General features: G+C 45.0%; 1 long non-coding RNA gene across 1 annotated transcript; it reads left to right on the top strand.

Moving 5' to 3' along the window:
• Positions 1 to 4,802: 4,802 nt before the first annotated feature.
• On the top strand, positions 4,803 to 16,018 carry LOC140077230 (uncharacterized). The gene is made up of 3 exons (XR_011849735.1): positions 4,803 to 4,972; positions 5,494 to 5,591; positions 15,501 to 16,018. It is a non-coding gene; the product is annotated as an uncharacterized lncRNA (long non-coding RNA).
• The last annotated feature ends 329 nt before the right edge of the window (positions 16,019 to 16,347 follow it).

Raw genomic sequence — 16,347 nt, 5'->3', positions numbered from 1 at the left:
ACCAAATATCTGATTTTCTCATAAAGAAATGCAAAACATACCACCAAAATTTTTTAACTAACATGAAGTACAAAGCGTCACGAGAAAACAATTTCAAAATCACTTGGATATGTTAAAGCGTTCCAAAGTTATAACCATTTATAGTGTCAGAGGGCAGATTTGAAAAAATGGGCCGTGTCAGGAAGGTGAAAAGTGGCTTCGGCGTTAAGGGGTTAATCCCCACAGGCCATTATAATCGGACGCTCAGCAGTCCAGAGAATTCACAATTTGAAAGACCTACCGCTCCATTCAATTGTAAGGGGGTGTTGGAAATTGCTGGGCACAGTGCACAGGTATCTCAGGCTCTCCTGTATACACTGAATAGTATTACTGGAGTTACCTGAGCGCTGGGCTCAACAATTTCCAATATTCATTAAATATTGTGTGATATTTAATATCACACAATATGAAATGAAGGTTCAGGGTGGATGCTCCCCATTTCAGCAAAGTAATGTTATTGTTTGTATTATAAAAAGTTATACAACTTTCCAATATACTTTCTGTATCAACTCCTTGTGGTTTTCTAGATCTCTGCTTGCTGTCAATATATAGAAAGCTTCTATGTTTACTCCCAGTGGATAGTGTGTGACCATGGTCAGATTTCAGTCCACAGGAAGTAAATCTAGAAGCTTTCTATAGGACAGCAAACAGATCTAGAAAACTGTGAGGTATTGATACAGAAAATATATTGGAAAGCTGTATAACTTTTTATAATGCTAACAATAACATTAATTTTCTGAAATGGGAATAGCCCTCAACCTGCCGATTGAGAACATTCTCCGGATTGCTGTGGATTATAGAAAAGGCTATAAGACTATAAAAGAATATAAAGGCAAAGAAGATTATTAAAAGAAGATTTCAGATATTGGCAAAACAGCAGCACTACTACTGATAAACTGATGGTCAAATAAGGGGTCACTCCACTCCCAGCATGGAGGAAAATTTACTTTAACAGATATGTGCAGTTCTTTCCGCCTGAAGTGCTTTCTCCTCTCTGCACTGAGCTCCTCCCCTCAGCTACGAGAAGGAGATCATGATTTTGGTTGGTTCCTTCCAGCAGTCACTCAGAGGAGAGGGGAGGGGCTGTGGAACAGTTAATTGCAGATAGCAGAAAGCTCTTCAGTATCGAAGACCCATCCAGAACACTTGCTGGAGCTGCAAACCTGCATTAAAGAAGTTGTCTCATTTCAGCAAATAAGTTTTATTTGAATTGAGGAAAGTTTTACTATTTTCAATTATACTTTCTGTATCAATTCCTCAGCGTTTTCTAGATCTCTGCTTGCTGTCCTGCTATAGAAAGCTTCTAAGATTCCTTCTAGTGGATAGAGGTCTGTCCATGGTCACACAAGTGCACGGCTCGTTATATCACACAGCTCTCTGCTTCTAACGAGCCGTGCACCATGGTCAGATTTCTCACCACTGGATATAAACAGTGAAGCTTTCTATAGCAGGACAGCAAGCAGAGATCTAGAAAACAGTGAAAAATTGATACAATTTTCCAATCTAATTTCTGTATCAATTTTTCATTGTGCAAACAATAACATTAATTTGCTGAAATGGGAATAGCCCTTTAAATGTTCACTTTTCACAGCCCTGCTGCTACCTACAACACACACAGGTCTCCAGGAAGTAGTCTATGAAATAGCCTTGCTCACTCCATCTGTGAGTGCGGTTTGCTTCTCTGGTCATCCTTATGATCGTTGTCTTACCCTGCCTGTGCACATGACATCTTCTTGCCTCCTTATATTAGGCTGATTTCGCTGCATCACGATTGTCCAATATTTCGGGTCATCCTTTGGTGAAGTGGACTCCCTTTAGAGGTCCATTCCAGCGGTGAGCGCTCTGTGTCCCCTTTAGGGCTACTCTTTGACTTCACTGTATACATCCATTGTACGTTTTGGGTTGGAATCCTCTCTGGAATTAGAATAAATGTATGTATTTTTTTCCCAGAAATAGTACCATGTCATACCGGAGCCAAGCACCAGTGTGTTCATCAGGACAGATCGCTACTATGGTAGTAATGAAACAATATCAGTCCTTATTAAATGACAGCAAGCAGAGATCTTAAACATTGTGAGGAATCGATACAAAATGCCCACAAGAGGCTTTGATAAATGTACATTACCAAAAATGACAGCAGAGAGCTCCCCCTAGTGGGGATTAAAGGCAGATAAAATTGCATACCTCAAATTGCAACCTGTTTGCTTCTTGTTCAGTTATGAAAATGATCTTATGTTTTACTTTTTATCAGTTTCAACAATCCACAGATCGGACCGTACGTATCAGGATTGTCCTGCACTTTGTATAAGACCTGAAGAAGGGGCTCATGCACTGACCGTTTCTATAGGGATGTATATTCTTCTGTATTATCAAGGTACGATAGAGGTAACATTTTCAGGGTCTACATCGATGCAGGTACCATTAACAGCATGGTCCTGACTCATAGTAACATAGTGCTGTAAACTTAGAGGGGTAACTTAAAAGTCACTTTTTAATCAATGGTGCAAGTGACTATAATTAACTTTGTGATACAGCAGGTCCCCTACTTAAGAACACCTGACTTACATACGACCCCTAGTTACAAACGGACCTCTGGATTTGGTCATTTGCTGTACTTTAGTCCTAGGCTACAATGATCAGCTGTAACAGTTATCACAGTTGTCTGTAATTAAGATTTATTGATAATCCTGATTCTTATGACAATCCAACATTTTTAAAATCCAATTGTCACAGAGACCAAAAAGATAAATACAGTTCCGACTTACATACAAACTCAACTTAAGAACAAACCTACAGACCCTATCTTGTACGTAACCCGGGGACTGCCTGTATACTTAATCAGAGCAAATTGCTCTGTAACTTCTCTACTAAGATTGGCTTCTTCTAGTCCTGATACTTGGAGTGCAAGACTAAAGGATTTTCACAGCCTAAAATCATTTTATATTTGAGGTATAGATATTTCCTCCGTATAGAATATGTAAGGATTAAAAAAAAATTTCATTTGAAAAAATTGCGCCACTTGTATCACCAGGTTGCATCAGGTATTGCAACTCAGTCCCATTCAATGAAATAGGACTTTCTTACTCAAGTATTGTGTATTATTATTATTATTATTATATGGATTGTTTTATTATTAATCCCTTCCTGCTCCACGGCGGAGGCATTGGGATACACGGGGTGTCAGCTGTAAGTTACAGCCGACACCCCGTGTATCCCAATGCCTCCGCCGCGGAGCAGGAAGGGGTTAATAATGTGTAACAGTGTAACACTCGAGGTTGGGGTTGCCTGCTAGCAGTGCCTGAAAAATGGCGTCGATGACATCATCTTAAAGGCACAGTGTCAACCTATGCACGTGCATAGGCTGACACTTCTAATACCCTGCAATACATCGGTATGGCAGAGTATTACCATGAACAAGCAATCAGATGATTGCTTGTTCATGTCCCATGGTGGAAACAGTGAAAAAGTTAAAAAAAAATCTTATTCAATAAACAATAAAGTAATAAATCTATAAAAATGCCCATAATCCCCATAACATGTAAAGAGACATATAATGCTCGAAAAAGTCTAAATCATAACACGAACCCCACATATGTACTGCAAAAGAAAAGCCATCAACCAGCTCCGTAGCTAAAAAAAAAAGTAGAAATGTTATGCCACATGGAAGACGGCGATGCAAGAATGATAGATTTTTCCCCACATTAGGGTTTTATTTGGCAAATTTAGTAAAACATAAGAAAAAATATTCATGTCTGGTATCCCCGTAATCGTATCGACCCATAGAATAAAGATAACATGATTATTAGGCTATACGGTGAACACCAAAAAAAAAAAAAGTAAAAAATCCAGTACAGAATTGATGCTTTTCTACTCATGACCTCAAAAAAAGTCCCTAAATTTTCAACAATAGGTGATACCAACCCCAAAATGGTAACAATGGAAAAAGCTTCTCATCGCGCAAAAAAAATGCCGTCACATGACCCAAATAACGGAAAAGCGAAAATTGATGCTTTTCTACCATATGTTTCGCCCCCATAAAACAAGTCACGTCCACATGTGGGTGGGCTTTGCACTCAGGAGAAATTATAGAACAAATTGTATGGGGGGTTTTCTCTTTTTATCTTTTGGAAATGTGTAAATTTTAGGGTTAAATGAACGTATAACCTCTGTTTTGATTCAATTACTATGAAAATCTCAAGGGGTTAACGATCTTCCTAAAATCTGTTTCTGATAGCTTGAGGGGTGCAGATTAGAAAATGGGTTGATTATATAGGGGGTTTTTTTATGCTAAATATGTAAAATTCCATTCAAAACACTAATTATCCCCAAAATAGTCAATTCTGAAAATATGGAAAAGCGATATTCGATTTGTAAGCCGCGTGACATCAAAATATATTATCCAGACATTTAAAAAATGATGAAAATGTAAAGTAGACAAATGGGAAATGTTATTCAGCAATTTATTCACGTGGTAAATCTATCTGCCTGAAAACGCAATGATTTTGCATATCGAAAATTGCTAATTTTTCCAAAAAAATCCTCATTTTTAAATTTTGTAAATAAATGCAAAACTTATCAGCCACAATTTACTACTAAAATGAAGCACAACATGCGGGGAAAATAGAATCTCAGAATCGCTTTGATAAGTAACAGGGTTCAAAAGTTATAACCATATAAAGCGACGCAGGTCAGAATCCAAAAAATGGGGCTGAGCCTTAAGCTGTAAAATGGCTGCGTCCTTAAGGGGTTAACATCTTTTTGTTTTATGTCTTTCACTTTCATTTCTCCGTCCAGCTATAGCACTGAGGATCCAGCTGGATCTCCGGCACAGATCTGTCCTGCAGCCGGAAAAGCAACAGAATCTGGAAGGGAAACCTGAATGACTTGTTGGACCTGGTACTGGTGCTGACAAACAACTGGGTGCAGACAATTGGTAGGAATAATTTGCTAAGTGTTAATATTGTGGTTATTGCTACTATTACCCCCTCCTCTGATATGTACACTCTTACCCTCCCCTCCCCCCTCCACTTGTGATTTGTATTACCGCATTGTTATTCGCTCCGGTGCAATCCTGTTACCCAGGGAAATTAACTCCCCCGTACTGTATAATTGTATTTAAAAACCTAATAAATTTTTTTTTTTTTTAAAGGTAGAAATAATTTGCGTTGTTGCTTCCTGTCATCCTGCACCTAAGTATAGTCCTAGATCCCTATCACACTCCAGCTTTCATCCTTACAGAGCTTATTCTAAAGGGAACCCGGCAGCAGCTTGTACACAGCTACATTAGATTTATTTTTTTAACCCATGACGATGTATAACGCTGATGTCCTTTTGGCTTTTGGAAGCCGCGTTACTATTTTACTGAATAATGTGCCTTTTATTTTACACTGAATTATACATTGGAATTATAGCTATAATAATAATTGACATTGTATCAACCTCATTAATCCACAGATCAGACCACACTGTGTTTCCCGGCTCGGGCTGCAGAGGGAGCTATTGCCCCTGGTATCAGGAACAGCAGATTTTGGAAATTCCTTCTTTTCTATAGGGTATGTTTATACAGGCGGTCCCCTACTTAAGAACACCCGACTTACATACGACCCCTAGTTACAAACGGACCTCTGGATTTTGGTAATTTACTGTACTTTAGCCCTAGGCTACAATAAACATCTATAGCAGTTATCACAGGTGTCTGTAATTAAGATTTAGTGTTAATCCTGGTTCTTATGACAACCCAACATTTTTAAAATCCAATTGTCACAGAGACCAAAAAAATTTTGACTGGGGTTACAATACTAAAGTATACGGTTCCGACTTACATACAAACTCAACTTAAGAACAGACCTACAGAACCTATCTTGTACGCAACCCAGGGAACTGCCTGTATATATAGATTATAGTACATTAGGTAACCTTTAGAGATGAGCGAACATGCTCGTCCGAGCTTGATGCTCGGTCGAGCATTAGGGTACTCGAAACTGCTCGTTACTCGGACGAATACTTCGCCCGCTCGAGAAAATGGCAGCTCCCGCCGTTTTGCTTTTTGGCGGCCAGAAACAGAGCCAATCACAAGCCAGGAGACTCTGCACTCCACCCAGCATGACGTGGTACCCTTACACGTCGATAGCAGTGGTTGGCTGGCCAGATCAGGTGACCCTGGGATAGACTAGCCGCTGGCCGCGCTGCTCGGATCATTCTGTCTCTGGATGCCGCTAGGGAGAGAGCTGCTGCTGGTCAGGGAAAGCGTTAGGGTGTTCTATTAGCTTACTGTTAGGCAGGAGTGATTCTCAAAGAACCCAACAGCCCTTCTTAGGGCTACAATAACGTTCTACTTTTTTTATTTTAATTTGCATCTTTTACCATTTTGTGAGGAATTAGCAGGGGGACTTGCTACCGTTGTGTTTAGCTCTTAGTGGCACACATATCCATAGCAAAGACCGAAGTGGCAAAATTCAGTAGGGGTTGGATTTCTATTAGGCAATAACTCAGTGTCATCTCATCTGGCATAGTAGTGTGCTTCCTTTGATACTTGGCTAGAAAATAGCCATAGGAGAATACAAACAGCTTCTTGAAGCCTACAGTAGCGTTCTATATATTTGATTTCTGGTTGATCTGCTGGTGGCTGTAGTTTCTGCAGTGCATGTACTTGCCAATTCTGAGCAATTTGTAGTGAGACTTGCGACCGCTGTGTTCTGCGCTTAGTGGCGCACATATCCATAGCAAAGGCCGAAGTGGCAAAATTCAGTAGGGGTTGGATTTCTATTAGGCAATAACTCAGTGTCATCTCATCTGGCATAGTAGTGTGCTTCCTTTGATACTTGGCTAGAAAATAGCCATAGGAGAATACAAACAGCTTCTTGAAGCCTACAGTAGCGTTCTATATATTTGATTTCTGGTTGATCTGCTGGTGGCTGTAGTTTCTGCAGTGCATGTACTTGCCAATTCTGAGCAATTTGTAGTGAGACTTGCGACCGCTGTGTTCTGCGCTTAGTGGCGCACATATCCATAGCAAAGGCCGAAGTGGCAAAATTCAGTAGGGGTTGGATTTCTATTAGGCAATAACTCAGTGTCATCTCATCTGGCATAGTAGTGTGCTTCCTTTGATACTTGGCTAGAAAATAGCCATAGGAGAATACAAACAGCTTCTTGAAGCCTACAGTAGCGTTCTATATATTTGATTTCTGGTTGATCTGCTGGTGGCTGTAGTTTCTGCAGTGCATGTACTTGCCAATTCTGAGCAATTTGTAGTGAGACTTGCGACCGCTGTGTTCTGCGCTTAGTGGCGCACATATCCATAGCAAAGGCCGAAGTGGCAAAATTCAGTAGGGGTTGGATTTCTATTAGGCAATAACTCAGTGTCATCTCATCTGGCATAGTAGTGTGCTTCCTTTGATACTTGGCTAGAAAATAGCCATAGGAGAATACAAACAGCTTCTTGAAGCCTACAGTAGCGTTCTATATATTTGATTTCTGGTTGATCTGCTGGTGGCTGTAGTTTCTGCAGTGCATGTACTTGCCAATTCTGAGCAATTTGTAGTGAGACTTGCGACCGCTGTGTTCTGCGCTTAGTGGCGCACATATCCATAGCAAAGGCCGAAGTGGCAAAATTCAGTAGGGGTTGGATTTCTATTAGGCAATAACTCAGTGTCATCTCATCTGGCATAGTAGTGTGCTTCCTTTGATACTTGGCTAGAAAATAGCCATAGGAGAATACAAACAGCTTCTTGAAGCCTACAGTAGCGTTCTATATATTTGATTTCTGGTTGATCTGCTGGTGGCTGTAGTTTCTGCAGTGCATGTACTTGCCAATTCTGAGCAATTTGTAGTGAGACTTGCGACCGCTGTGTTCTGCGCTTAGTGGCGCACATATCCATAGCAAAGGCCGAAGTGGCAAAATTCAGTAGGGGTTGGATTTCTATTAGGCAATAACTCAGTGTCATCTCATCTGGCATAGTAGTGTGCTTCCTTTGATACTTGGCTAGAAAATAGCCATAGGAGAATACAAACAGCTTCTTGAAGCCTACAGTAGCGTTCTATATATTTGATTTCTGGTTGATCTGCTGGTGGCTGTAGTTTCTGCAGTGCATGTACTTGCCAATTCTGAGCAATTTGTAGTGAGACTTGCGACCGCTGTGTTCTGCGCTTAGTGGCGCACATATCCATAGCAAAGGCCGAAGTGGCAAAATTCAGTAGGGGTTGGATTTCTATTAGGCAATAACTCAGTGTCATCTCATCTGGCATAGTAGTGTGCTTCCTTTGATACTTGGCTAGAAAATAGCCATAGCAATAGGATAGGATTGTTTGGTTTTAAAAACTCAAAAAAAAACAAAAAACACAAAAAAAAAAAAAAAACACAAAAAAACACCAAAAAAAACAAAAAGAAGTAAAAAAAAAAAAAAAGTTATAACTCTCATTTTAAAAATGTTTAACCCGAGGGCTAGGGGTAGAGGACGAGGGCGGGGACGTGGGCGTCCAACTACTGCAGGGGTCAGAGGCCGTGGTCCTGGGCGGGGTGAGACACCACCTGCTGATGAGGGAGCAGGGGAACGCCGCAGAGCTACACTCCCTAGGTTCATGTCTGAAGTTACTGGGACTCGTGGTAGAGCACTGTTGAGGCCAGAACAGTGCGAACAGGTGATGTCGTGGATTGCTGACAATGCTTCGAGCAATTTGTCCACCACCAGTCAGTCTTCCACGCAGTCCACCCATGTCACCGAAATCCCCACTCCTCCAGCTCCTGCACCTCAGCCTCCTCCCCCCCAGTCTGCCCCCTCCCAGGAAAATTTGGCATTTGAACCGGCATACTCTGAGGAACTGTTTTCTGGACCCTTCCCACAGTCACAAACCACTTGTCCGGTTGCTGCTGAGCAATTTTCCGATGCCCAGGTTTTCCACCAGTCACAGTCTGTGGGTGATGATGACCTTCTTGACGTAGTGGAAGTGTGTAAAGAGGTGTCCGACGATGAGGAGACACGGTTGTCAGACAGTGGGGAAGTTGTTGTCAGGGCAGGAAGTCCGAGGGGGGAGCAGACTGAGGGATCGGAGGATGATGAGGTGACAGACCCAAGCTGGGTTGAGAGGCCGGGTGAACACAGTGCTTCTGAGACGGAGGAGAGTCCTCGACCTGAACAGGTTGGAAGAGGCAGTGGTGGGGCCAGACGGAGAGGCAGGGCCAGAGCTGGTGCATCAGCGCCACTGTCAACTAGTGAAGCTCCCGTGGTGAGGGCTCTTGCGGCGAGGGCTAGATCTTCAGAAGTGTGGAGGTTCTTTAAGGAAACACCGGATGACCGACGGACTGTGGTGTGCAACATTTGCCAAACCAGGCTCAGCAGGGGTTCCACCACTACTAGCTTAACTACCACCAGTATGCGCAGGCATATGAATGCTAAGCACCCCACTCAGTGGCAACAAGCCCGTTCACCTCCGGCCGTGCACACCACTGCTCCTTCCCCTGTGTCAGCTGATAGTCAGCCCCCTGCCCAGGACCCTGGCACAAAAACCCCATCGTCGCCTCCACGATCCTCCACAGCATCCACCAGCGTTCAGCTCTCCATACCCCAGACGCTGGAGCGGAAACGCAAATATAGTGCAACCCACCCGCACGCCCAAGCCCTTAATGTGCACATCTCCAGATTGCTTAGCCTGGAGATGCTGCCCTATAGGCTAGTAGAGACCGAGGCCTTTCGCAACCTCATGGCGGCGGCCGCCCCTCGGTATTCGGTCCCCAGCCGCCACTACTTTTCCCGATGTGCCGTCCCAGCCCTGCACCAGCACGTGTCAGACAACATCATCCGTGCCCTGACCAACGCCGTTTCTGACAAGGTCCACCTGACCACGGACACGTGGACGAGTGCTGCCGGGCAGGGCCACTATATATCGCTGACGGCACATTGGGTTAACTTGGTGGAGGCTGGGACCGAGTCTGACCCTGGGGCTGCTCATATACTGCCGACGCCGAGGATTGCGGGGCCTACCTCGGTCCAGGTGTTTCAGGCCTACTATGCCTCCTCCTCCTCCCACCCCTCCTCCACCTCCTCCTCCGAACTACCATCCGTGGGCACGGCGCCATCAGTCGGTAGCTCTAGGCACAGCAGCAGTGCCGTCGCTAAGCGACAGCAGGCGGTGCTCAAACTGCTGAGCCTAGGCGACAAAAGGCACACCGCCCAAGAGCTATTACAGGGCATCACGGCGCAGACTGATCTGTGGCTGGCACCGCTGAACCTCAAGCCGGGAATGGTTGTGTGTGACAACGGCCGTAACCTGGTGGCGGCTCTGCAACTCGGCAGACTGACACATGTGCCATGCCTGGCCCATGTGTTAAATCTGATAGTGCAGCGTTTCCTCAAGACATACCCCAATCTGTCTGATTTGCTCACGAAGGTGCGCCGCATCTGTGCGCATTTCAGGAAGTCCAGCCCAGATGCTGCCACTCTCAGGGCAGCGCAGCGCCGCCTCCAACTGCCCGCTCACCGACTGTTGTGCGACGTGCCTACGAGGTGGAATTCAACACTGACCATGTTATCCAGAGTTTACCAGCAGCGCAGAGCGATTGTAGACTGCCAGATGTCAACTTCCACCAGAACTGGTAGTCAGGTCAGTCAGCTTCCTCAAGTCTACAATGAGGAGTGGACGTGGATGTCTGATATCTGTCAGGTGCTGAGTAACTTTGAGGAGTCAACACAGATGGTCAGTGGCGATGCCGCCATCATCAGCCTCACCATCCCGCTGCTTGGCCTGTTGAAAAACTCTCTGGTCAGCATGAAGTCGGAAGCTTTGCGCTCGTCACAAGAGACGGGGGAAGAATATTCCCTTGTTGATAGCCAAAGCACCCTGAGGTCTGTTTCTCAGCGCATATCGGAGGAGGTGGAGGTGGAGGAGGATGAGGAGGAAGAGGAGGAGAATGTTGGCGAGACACAAGAGGGGACCATTGTTGAGTCCTTCACTGTTCAGCGTGTATGGGCAGAAGAAGAGGAGTTGGAGGAGTTGGAGGAGGAGGAAATGGACAGTCAGGCCAGTGAGGGGAGTGAATTCTTACGCGTTGGTACTCTGGCGCATATGGCAGATTTCATGCTAGGCTGCCTATCCCGTGACCCTCGCGTTCAAAGAATTTATTCCAGCACCGATTACTGGGTGTTCACTCTCCTGGACCCACGGTACAAGCAAAATCTTCCCACTCTCATCCCTGGAGAGGAAAGGAGTGTGAGAATGCATGAATACCAGCAGGCCCTGGTGCACAAGCTGAAACAGTATTTCCCTTCTGACAGCGCTAGCGGCAGAGTGCGTAGTTCTGCGGGACAAGTAGCGAGGGAGAGTAGGCGAGCAGGCAGCTTGTCCAGCACTGGCAAGGGTACGCTTTACAAGGCTTTTGCCAGCTTTATGTCACCCCAGCAAGACACTGTCACCTGTCCCCAGTCTCGGCAGAGTAGGGCTGATCTTTACAGAAAGATGGTGAGGGAGTACGTAGCTGACCATACCATCGTCCTAAATGATCACACAGCTCCCTACAACTACTGGGTTTCAAAGCTGGACATGTGGCACGAACTGGCGCTGTACGCCTTGGAGGTTCTTGCCTGCCCTGCCGCTAGCGTCTTGTCCGAGCGGGTTTTCAGTGCAGCTGGTGGCATCATCACCGATAAGCGTACACGCCTGTCGACTGACAGCGCTGACAGGCTGACGCTTATTAAAATGAATAAAGGCTGGATTTCTCAGAATTTCCAATCTCCACCAGGTGAAGGAAGCTCAACCTGAATAATTGATCCACTCCTCCTCCTCCTCCTCATTTTCCTCCTTCTCCTCCTCTTTGTACAGTAAAGCAGAGGAAAATGGCTATTTTTTGACAGGGCCCACTGGCTCTTGCTATAGTACTTCATGCATTTAATTTTTCTGGAGGGCCACCTACCCGGTCCTCTGTTTGAAACAATTTTTGTGAGTGCCACATACAGGCACTCAATCTATTCCATTTTTCTGGAGGGCCACCTACCCGGTCCTCTGTTTTAAAAAATTTTTGGGACTGCCACATACAGGCACTCAATCTATTCCATTTTACTGCAGGGCCACCTACCTGCTCCTCTGGTTTGAACAATTTTTGGGACTGCCACATACAGGCACTCAATCTATTCCATTTTACTGGAGGGCCACCTACCTGCTCCTCTGGTTTGAAACATTTTTGGGACTGCCACATACAGGCACTCAATCTATTCCATTTTACTGCAGGGCCACCTACCTGCTCCTCTGGTTTGAACAATTTTTGGGACTGCCACATACAGGCACTCAATCTATTCCATTTTACTGGAGGGCCACCTACCTGCTCCTCTGGTTTGAAACATTTTTGGGACTGCCACATACAGGCACTCAATCTATCCCATTTTACTGGAGGGCCACCTACCTGCTCCTCTGGTTTGAAAAATGTTTGGGACTGCCACATACAGGCACTATCCAAATTAAATTGTCTCCATAGCAGCCTCCACACGTTGTCTCCATTGCTACCTCCAAAAGTCGTCCATATAGCTGCCTCCATACATCGTCCCTTTATCAAACGAGGTGTGTCAGGCAGAAATTTGGGTTGTTTTCATGGATTCCACATCAAAGTTGTTAACTTTGTCGCCACCCTGCTGTGTTATCCACAAAATATACTGGCAAACTTTTACCATTTAGGGATATTATTTCAGCGCTTCTTGCGCATCTGTTTACATTCCCCTCACCCGGCATATCCTAAACTTATAAGAACGCTACTACACTTGATCTTATACAAAAGGTTCTTAGAAGTGCTGTTTGGGGAGTAGCCTAGAGACAGGGGCTTGGATTGGCGAAAGCTCGCCTGGCAGCGGAACGCCAGCTCCATGCGCATCATGCGCTTCTTGCGCATCTGTTTACATTCCCCTCACCCGCCATATCCCAAACTTATAAGAACGCTACTACACTTAACTTGGTGCAGGCTGGGACCGAGTCTGACCCTGGGGCTGGTCATATACTGCCGACGCAGAGAATTGCGGGGCCTACCTCGGTCCAGGTCTCAAAGGCCTACTATACCTCCTCCCACCCCTCCTCCACCTCCTCCTCCTCCGAATTACCATCCGTGGGCATGGCGCCATCAGTCGGTAGCTCTAGGCACAGCAGCAGTGCCGTCGCTAAGCGACAGCAGGCGGTGCTGAAACTGCTGAGCCTAGGCGATAAAAGGCACACCGCCCAAGAGCTATTACAGGGCATTCCACATCAAAGTTGTTAACTTTGTCGCCACCCTGCTGTGTAATCCCCAAAATATACTTGCAAACTTTTACCATTTAGGGATATTATTTCAGCGCTTCTTGCGCATCTGTTTACATTCCCCTCACCCGCCATATCCTAAACTTATAAGAACGCTACTACACTTGATCTTATACAAAAGGTTCTTAGAAGTGCTGTTTGGGGAGTAGCCTAGAGACAGGGGCTTGGATTGGCGAAAGCTTGCCTGGCAGCGGAGCGCCAGCTCCATCCCAAGATCCAACTAACATAGTTTTAACTGCAGCACCTTTAATCTACTACTAGTTCACTGCCTCCATACATGGTCCCCTTATCAAACGAGCTGTGTCAGGCAGAATTTTGGGTTGTTTTCATGGCTTCCATGTTAACTTTGTCGCCACCCTGCTGTGTAATCCACAAAATATACTGGCAAACTTTTATCATGTACCGATATTATTTGAGCGCTTCTTGCTCACCTCCTTTGGTTCCTCTCTGCCACCCATTGGTTTGAAGCCTGAGTCCATTTAGGGTATGTCGCCATGACACTCTCTAGCCTGCTGCCGCTGCCTCTGCATGCCGTCCCCTATAGTGTCAGGGTCAATTATTGGATGTTTTAGATGCTATCTAGCTTCATTCTGTCACTCTGTCATGGCCATGCTGTTGCCCATAATTTTGGCATAATGGTGCGATTATGCAGCCTCAGAGGCATCCATGCATGCTGCCCCTGCTGTTTCCTGTCCATTTCCGTGCTGTTTCCATCCTTTTCTGAGGTTCCCAGGTGTTTGGCCAAGCTTCCCTGTGCAGAGCCTTGGTCCCCTTGAAAAATGCTCGAGTCTCCCATTGACTTCAATGGGGTTCGTTATTCGAGACGAGCACTCGAGCATCGGGAAAAGTTCGTCTCGAATAACGAGTACCCGAGCATTTTAGTGTTCGCTCATCTCTAGTAACCTTTCATTCCTGGTATATCCACTCTGTTACCTTTGCACTAAATTTTTACCAACTCGTAGATACCTTTCATGTGTAATTATATAATACTTTGTATATATTCGTATCCTGGTACCTATGCAGCGTCCATGTCTATAGATTTATCCATGCCCAGACTACAGTGGATGTATAGCTATAATAACTGTAGTGACCCAAGATCAGGGCACTTGTTCACCTGAGCTAAATACAATGGTAAAGCTGGGAACTGTCAGCTCCTTGCATCATCATTGAGCCTCTGCAGGGGCAATGTGATGACATCCTGTGAGGGAAAGGAGATGTTATAAGTACCACATTCAGGGGTGAACCTAAACTCCCAAGCCCCCTCTGCCCCATCCAGTAGTAATAGATCAGGTTATTTTTATAGTAGGTGGGTTCTCCATGCAGTGTCTCACATCCATGCTGACATCAGGTGTGAATAGACATTGTCGCAGATAACTGCGCCCCTGATGCTGCCCCCCATCGTGTTGCTTGTGGTGCTGCCTGAGGCAAGAGGCTCGACTCGCCTCATGACTGGCGAAGCTCTGACCACAGGAAAGGAGGAATGAAACAGGAGGCATAAGTGAGAGGGACTAGAGAAAAGGAGGCAGTGTAGTGTGGGGGGCAACAGAAAAGAGGACATTTTAAGTGGGGGCAAACAGAACAGGGGGGTGTTCTAACAATGTGGGCTACACAAAAGGGGACATAATACAGGGTGAGGCGTCACTGGAAGGGTGCATTATGGGTACCACTAATGTGCCCACCTAAGGGTATTATAAACATTTGTGGGGGGGGGGGGGGGGGTAAAGGGGGGCTTGCCATAACACACAAATTTAGCACCACCCCCTGCCTCAGGTAAATCTTAGGTGAAAGTAACTATATGTATGAGGTTGTGGTAGGAATTACGGCTCTTCTTAGTGAGCTGGGTCATTAGGCTCCGCTCACTAAGAAGAGCCGGCTCTTCTGGCTCCTGAACGGCTCCCTATTAATATATAATAGGGAATCGCATGTCACCCCACACCTCTCCACTTTTAACCCAATATCGGGTTAAAGGGGCCGTGGTGAGGCAATTAGGGGTGCGGTTAGGTGAGCTACCGGCTCACTGAGGTGGCTCATTCACGCACAACCCATCATTAGTATTTGGCTTATGTGCACAAGTTACACGTCTTATACAGACCCTGAGGGGTGGAAGTGTCACCCCCAACTATCTATTATTGTTACACATAGTTAATAAAGTTAACTATCTTCATTTATTAACTATTTAAATTTTTTTTTTACAGATTTGCGGCTAAAAAACATGGCAAAATCCAGACAACCCCTGTTCGTTTCCCAGCCGTTACCCCGATACCCGCTTTTACAGTTCAAGTCAAATAAAAAGGACAATTCTGATTGGACAATGAACTTCCTGCGACCAAATAACTTTTGGTCAGGGGTCACGCGGCTCGGGCGGAGTCTTCATCAGATATTGGCCTCTCTGCTCTGCCTCCTGATATCTTGTAGTGACATATTCCTTCTGCTTGGCCACGTCCTTAAGATCTTGTATGAGATTGTGGAGTCGGTCCTGACCTTCCTTCTCTCTGTCTGTACAATCCTATGGCTTTTCATCATTTGTTCTGTAGTTATCATAAGAAGAGTTTGGGAACTCCTGTTTTTCACCCCCGGTCTGGTCTACATTGTTTTTGACCTGTTGTCTTGTATTCTAAATGTAACATTGAAAATCTTCCTCTTTTTAGTTTTTTATATCGTTACTGCTGTAGTATTAAATGCAACATATTCATCCTCGAGAGAGGAAAAACTGCACCACTATTTCAATGCCCGAAAATAGATCAATACAGACGGGTTACATACAAGATAGGTTCCGTAGGTTTGTTCTTAAGTTGAATTTGTATACAAGTCGGAACTGTATATTTTATAATGGTAGATACAGAAAAAAAAAATTTTTTGGCCCCAGTGACAATTGGAGTTTCAAAATTTTTGGCTGTAATTGGACCAAGGATTATTAATAAAGCTTCATTACAGACACCTTACAGCTGATCATTGCAGTCTGGGACTAAAGTAACATCCAGAGAGCTTCACCAGAGGTCACAGGGAGGAGGGGTCCGTCTTTAACTATGGGTCGTCTGTAAG

The sequence above is a fragment of the Engystomops pustulosus genome, chromosome 9 (assembly GCF_040894005.1).
Source record: "Engystomops pustulosus chromosome 9, aEngPut4.maternal, whole genome shotgun sequence".
NCBI classification, from domain to species: Eukaryota; Metazoa; Chordata; class Amphibia; order Anura; family Leptodactylidae; genus Engystomops; species Engystomops pustulosus.
The sequence above is the reverse complement of the archived record's forward strand: the minus strand, read 5'-3'. Positions and strand labels throughout refer to the sequence as shown.